Source organism: Myotis brandtii, unplaced genomic scaffold (assembly GCF_000412655.1).
Source record: "Myotis brandtii unplaced genomic scaffold, ASM41265v1 scaffold388, whole genome shotgun sequence".
Taxonomy (NCBI): Eukaryota; Metazoa; Chordata; class Mammalia; order Chiroptera; family Vespertilionidae; genus Myotis; species Myotis brandtii.
This window is the reverse complement of record NW_005364882.1, coordinates 2,093,203-2,100,725: the sequence shown is the minus strand read 5'-3', so window position 1 is coordinate 2,100,725 and position 7,523 is coordinate 2,093,203.

Here is a 7,523-nt window from a genome sequence, read left to right as displayed (position 1 = left end):
GGACAGGGAAAGGTACGCAAACAACGAATATCTGATAGGTGAGTAAATTAATAATTCATTATTTCAACTTGTCTGTTCACTGTGTTTTGACTCAACACAAGTATGATCGTTTTAATCTCTTGGTCATGAGATCAGCCATTTCTTTAACTAATCTCCGCGCCTGGATTTTGATTCTGATTTTGCTCTTCGCAGCTGCTGAAGGTCTTGTGGAGGGCAGGACGTGTTTTGTTTTATCACCAGCACCTACGGCAGTATCTAGCGTGCAGCAGACGTTCAGTAATAATTTATTAAATGAATACATTGGCCAGTGCCTCAAAAATACCTGGAGGCAGGCTTCAGCTTTATCAGATAGTTTATAACAATTGGGGCTTTGGTGATGCCAATCTGTCACCTCCCAAATCTCAGTTTTTCACAGTAGAGATGGTGAGGTGAGGTGACATCTGTGCTCATAAGAGGAATATTATTTAAAGGGATGCATTATTTACAACAAAACAAAATGCAGTTCCAAACAACCCGATGACTCTATTTCTCATCATTTCTCTCAAAGGGAAAACCACTTAGAAACTCCTCAGGCTGAGGCGGCCTCGATGACAGAAGGATGTTCCGGACGCCCTGCGCTTGGCCTTCCAAACCGATCACGTCGGTGACGCACTCAGGTGATACAGCGAGTATTTCAGATGTAGCTATCATTTCTGAGGTTTTTGTTTGTTTCCTGTCCTTTGAGTTAGAGAAGTGACACCAAGACAGACTAACTGGGTGATGGGGGAATTCTTTTCTTACAGCAAAGGGAGAAAAACAAATAAACAGAAAAACAAAAAGCAGGAGTTAACTTGCTTTCCCGTACAGGGACACAAACGAACTCCTTCCGCATAGCTAAGTCTTGATAATTTTGTCTTCCGGCAAACCCCCAAACAGAGATCAAGTGCTTCAAGTGCCAATTTGAATTTGGCAGGCAAGTGGGCTGCAAATGATCTAATTTATCTCAATTCAAATCAGCTTAGCAAATGTGGAAGATGCTACGTGAAAATAGGTAACATGGGAGTCACAAACACATGAATTTTAAGGTCTTTAAGCAAAAATGATTTCCTAGGACAAACTACTTCCTAGGATACTTTCAGTAAACAGTACACGTGGAAACCGCATGGGGGACAGGCCAGGCCACTGGGTAAAAAGTCTTGTCTATTTAAATACTTGGCTCAAAAATAAGAATTACAAACCACCTGCCTTCTTTCCAGAAGGAAAGAAACTTTCAAAATGCAACCATGTAGTTGAAAACCTAGGAAGAAGTGGGAGTACAAAGAGAGGCCACAGTGGGAAAACACAGTAATTATTCAATAATTATTGGCAGTGAATAGAATGCCTGAAGTGCAGGTGTAAATTATAATGCAAGAACGCCATCATATTTGAATGGCAGTGCCTGCTCAGTCCAGGAAAGGGCACCCCTATGGATTCCTTTTCCAAACCCTTTACTTTGCTTAGGGGAGCTTTAGAAAGAGCAGCAGACTGTGGGGTTATAGAAGTCATAGCAAATTGAGTAAGAGGATTGGGGCTCAGGTTGCCTAAGAATTTTAGAACTTCACTCTCCCTTTCCTGAGCTTGGCAATTTTAGTGTAACACATAAACAATAAATGGGTGATTTAGTTTCTTAACCTAAAAACAATAACAAAAAGACAGGAACACACACACACACACAAACAGAACAGAAAAATGAGGCTTTTAGCCATGGGCAAAACTATTGTTATTTTTACCTCAATCAGGGCAACTGAAACAAAGGATTAGTGTTATACAATGCCCTATGTTGGTATATTGCTTTATGGTGTGCAAAGTGCTTTTATATCCATTTTCTATGTGGCTCTCACTGCAACCTTGTTGTAGGCAGGAATTATTAAATGGAGTGAGCATATAGGTTGTCTGGCGTATGCTTGACAGAGCTGGCACTTTACAAGTGAGAACACTGGGGTGCAGAGCGTTTCAGTGAGGACCCAAGGTCACAAGTCCTGTCTGTGCCAAAACCACCTCAAATGCAGGTCTTCAGATTCCCAGTGCAAACCACTTTCCACCACCTCATACCGACTTGCTTGTTCTCAGGGCACAGAAAGAGACAACCTGAAAAGATCCCCTTATGCAATGATTTCCATTACTTCCCTCCACAGAAGCTGTTAATTGGTTGTAATGTCAAATGATTTACGTATCATGTCCTTATTTAATTTCTTTGTCCTCTTCTAGAGGTGATGATGGGTAGAAAAATGAGCCATCAAAGGGGAACGGGAATTTCAACCCCCACTCATTAATCAGCCCTGCTCTCCTGAAAAATTACAGATGATTCAAGACTTTTTCATGCACTCATTTCCTGGTTATACAACCTTAGGCAAGTAGTGCATTTATCTGATCTGTGCATGGTGATTTTCTGTCTCATACTCTTCAGAATCTCAGTGCCCACACAGCATAAAATGAGGATGGGATTTGAAAAACATGGGATTGATTTTATCAATATACTAGAGGCCTGGGGCACAAAATTCATGCACAGGTAGGGTCCCTAGGCCTGGCTGGCGATGAGGGCCGACTGGGGCCTTCCTTCATTCCTGCATGCCATAGTGAAGGATCAAACTCCCGGTCTCCCAGTCGAACTCCCGAGGGGACACTTTGCATATTAGCCTTTTATATATATAGATAAACCTGGAAACCTCTGGACTCAGGCAGTTTCTGTATCTGAATCTCTCTGCTTGCCCTTAAATGTTCCCAGGGATATAGTTTGCAAATGGAGCCTGGGCAAGACTTCACTTTATCCCCTGGCCAGTCACAATGCCTTCATCTATATGTCCCATCCAGACATCTGAGCCCCATATTCCAATCCTGGTCATCTCTATTTGGATGGCTCACAGACACTTCAAAGTAAACATTATCAATAAAATTCATCCTCTTTCCCTCAAAAATAGCTCTCCCTCATCACTTGTGTCTTGGAAGATGACCGCACCATTTACCTATTATTCTAGCTGAAACCCAAGAGGCTACAGCAAAGTCTGCGTGGGCCCACAGACATCCAAATGCCACAGAGGAGAGTACCCAGCCCTCATTCATTCCACAGGCAGAATAACATGAATTGCCAGTGAGCATACTATTACCAACACCCCTCCAACCTGCAATGGGCAGCTCTGAACCTCCAACTGCCAGCAGGTCTAAGTATCCCTGAAACTGCCTGGATTACAGTCCCAGAATTTATCAGCCATATCCATTTCCTTATGCATTGTCTATGGCAGTGGTCAGCAAACTCATTAGTCAACAGAGCCAAATATCAACAGTACAACGATTGAAATTTCTTTTGAGAGCCAATTTTTTTAAACTTAAACTATATAGGTAGGTACATTGTTATTAACTTAATTAGGGTACTCCTAAGGCAGTGATGGCGAACCTATGACACGCGTATCAGAGGTGATACGCGAACTCATTTTTTGGGTTGATTTTTCTTTGTTAAATGGCATTTAAATATATAAAATAAACATCAAAAATATAAATCTTTGTTTTACTATGGTTGCAAATATCAAAAAATGTCTATATGTGAAACGACACCAGAGTTAAGTTAGGGTTTTTCAAAATGCTGACACGCACAACTCAAAAGGTTCGCCATCACTGTCCTAAGGCTTAGGAAGAGCCACACTGAAGGGGACAAAGAGCCGCATGTAGCTCTCGAGCAGCAGTTTGCCGACCACGGGTCTATGGCATGGACTAGAAGGGCATTGCCTAGAAATTGCGTCTTAAACCCATTTGTTTTTCTTCCTCACTAGAATATAAGCTTGCTAAGGTCCAGTGAATTGTGTTTAATTCACTGCTTTATCCTTGGGGCCCAGAAGCATTCTTGGTACTTAGTAGGCTCTCAATCAGAATTTAACGAATGAGTGAGTTTTTAAATTTTTTCTCCTTCTCCTCAATATTAAATACAATCTGCAAATCCTATAGATGATCTTTCTTTGCATGTTAATTCTGCCCACTTCCCTCCATCTCCCCTGCTCTTGCCTTAGTTCGGGGCCCTGATCCTCTCATGCTGAGATGACTGGAGTATTCTCCAGATTTCCAACCCTGTGGCACACTGATGCTAGAAGGGCTTTCTCAGATCTGATCTTATTAACCTCCCCTCTCTCTAAGACTCCTTCAATGGCTTCCCCACTGCCCATAGGATGGAGTCCTTACCATTTGATATGGCATCAGTGATTGTCATATCCTGCCCTGGTCCTGCAGCCTTATGCCGTGCCTTCCTTCTCAATCTTCATAAGCCTGGGATGCTCTAAGACAGGTTCCTGCTTATGTCCCCGTGCCATTGCTTAGACTTCTTCCTTATCTGCTTATCTGCTGCTATGTAAGAAACCACCCCGAAATGTGTAGCTTAAAACAACAACAATCAATTGCTACTATTATCTTTCATGTTGGTAGAGGCTGATGGGTTCAGCTCAATTCTTGCTTGTGTTCCCTCACAAGGCAGTCAAATAATGGTGGCTGGAGCTGGAGCCATCTCAAAAATTTCATGTTTGGCAATTAACAGTTACTAGGAATTTAGCCAGAGCTGAGAGCGGGGGGCCCTTGGTTTCTCCTCACCTGGGCTTCTCTGTGTGGCCTGGGTTTTCTCACAACAGATGGGAAATGGTGCCAAGAGCAAGCATTCTGAACAGAGTCGATAGAAGTGGCCTGGCCTTGCCCTGACTGGTTTGGCTCAGCGGATAGAGTGTCGGCCTGTGACTGAAGGGTCCCAGGTTTGATCCAGTCAAGGGCATGTACTTTGGTTGCGGGCACATCCCCAGTGTGGGGTGTGCAGGAGGCAACTGATCGATGTTTCTCTCTCATCGATGTTTCTAACTCTCTATCCCTCTGCCTTCCTCTCTGTAAAAAATCAATAAAATATATTAAAAAAAAGAAGAAGTGGCCTGGCATTTCTATCCAAACTCTGGAAGTCACACAGTATACTCCTGTCACATTTGTGCGTTAAGAGTTGCTAAGATCAGCCCATATTCAAGGACAGGGAATTCAATCCCACATTTGATGCGAGAAGCATCATATACATACAAGTAGGAAGCAATTGATGGTGTCTGTCTTTGGAGACTAGCTACCATAGTCTGAAACGTTTTTCACCCCACTTCTATAAGCAAACATATTACATTTACCTTTCAAGATCCACTGTATGCCTGACTCCCACACCCAGGGCAGAACTAAGCCTACCCCGCCTCTGTAGGCCTTTCCTTCCCCTCATGAAAAGGTGATATAAGTGGAGTCACTTTAAAATGCAGTCAGAACAGCCATGAACAGAATTGCTTGCATGTCTTACACCTTTGGAATATTTAAACTGGACAAAATAACCTTTGGACTGGGCCAGAGCAACCTTGTCTTCCAAACAGCTGTTTGTAAAGCTAACAGGAAAGCAGACATCTTGACCATAAGAACTGGTAATTATGGACATTCCTTAGAAACAGTAAACAGGCCTATATAGCTAAACAAAACAAAACAAAACAAAACAAAAGTTCTTAACACCAATAGAAATCACTTTTCATTTCAATTTATATAATTATTTCCCTTCCTTTTTCTCATAAAATACAAACAAACAAATAAAACAAAACCCTTGTCCTCACCCTGAAATTGGGACACCATTTGAATTTCTGCCCGAATCTGTGACTCAGATTGCAATTCTGTGATCTCAAATAAACGCTTGTTGCCTCTCCATTTGGCCTTTTATTTTTAGTTTAACACCTTTGTGGGCTTCTTGCTTGGTGTCTACAACAGATTATTTAAATTACTCATTTACACTTTTGCCTCACCTAAATACGTCAGGACCTGAGTCTGTGTTTTATTATCTGTGCCTAGGAAAGTGCCAAATACAAAATAGGCCCTTACAAAATATTTGTTGAATGAAAAGAAAATCTGTTTGTTTTTGAGCATTAAAATAACCAGAAATATGCTCTACACAATTTGTAATTGAGAGAAAGAAGTTCAAATGGAGATACTGACAGGTGAGTCTTAGGAGGCTCACACCTAAAACACACACACCTGGGTCTCCTGGCATTTTGGAGAGATTTCATAGAATTATGGACATATTCAAGACAAAAGAGAAAAAAACATTACCACAGGGTCAGGGGGTACTTTAAACTTATTTAAGAGATCAAGGTCACAGCTGTAATGGACCCTTGTGCTGAAGGAATGGGGGATTTTGAATGTCCCTGGGCATTTCAAGTGTTCTTGCTGGAAATGCCTTTGGAGGAAAGAAGAAGAGGAAGAAGAAGAAGAAGAAGAAGAAGAAGAAGAAGAAGAAGAAGCTCCCACACCTGTGCACACCACACATTAACACAACCATTCTCCATGGAGGGGAAGAACAAGAAGAAGAAGAAGAAGAAGAAGTTGTTGTTTTAGTGGTTTTTCTCCCTCAGTGGACTTCGGCTGTTGTGGTGAATGCCCACAGGGTGCCAGGGCACCTATAGAGACAATGGGCAGCTCTGGAGCTCCAGCTGCCACTAGGATTAAGAACTATTTCCAAAGTTTACCAACTGATCAAGTACATATTAAGTAAAAAAAATACACATACAACATTTAGCCAGGAATGATAAGAAAATCTAAACTACTTCTCTGTTCAGATTTAATTTTCCAAGCAATAAAGTTTCTAATATTAACAAAGATGGTGGAACTCCTAACTTATTTTTTAAAATCTTTTAAAATTTCTTTGCATATCTCATCCCAATGACTAATCAGGAGAGGACACAGAAATAGCAGGTGACTTAAATTGATACATCAACACCTCAAAGCTAACATTTTAGAGATCCAGTCCTTTTGGATTTAATTTCCTAATTAGATTTTAAAAGAGAAGTACAAAGTTTAAAAGGTGCTGCCTTTCTTTTTTAAAAAAAATTTTAAAATTGAATTTATTGGGGTGACATTAGTTAATAAATTATATAGGTTTCAGGTATACAATTCTATAATACATCATCTGTCTACTAGAGTCCCAGTGCACAAAATTCGTGCAGGGGTGGGGGGCGGTGTGTCCCTCAGCCCAGCCTGCACCCTCTCCAATCAGGGACTCCTCAAGGAATGTCTGACTGCCCGTTTAGGATCGGGCCTAAACAGGCAGTCGGACATCCCTCTCACAATCCAGGACTGCTGGCTCCCAAACACTCGCCTGCCTGCCTGCCTGATCACCCCTTAACCACTCCTCTACAAGCCTGATCAATGCCTAACAGCTCCCCTGCCAGATTAACAAAGATGGTGGAACTCCTAACTGCCCTCCCCTGCAGGCCCGGTTGCCCCTAACTGACCCCCCTGCTGGCCTGGTTCCCCTCAACTGCCCTCCCCTGCAGGCCTGGTTCCCCCCAACTGCCCTCCCTTGCAAGTCTGGTCTCTCCCAACTGCCCTCCCCTGCTGGCTATCTTGTGTCCACATGGAGGTGGCCATCTTGTGTGTTGAAGTGATGGTCAATTTGCATACCACCTCTTTATTAGATAGGACTAGAGGCCCGGTGCACAAAACTTTGTGCACTTGGGGGGGGGGGGGCGTCC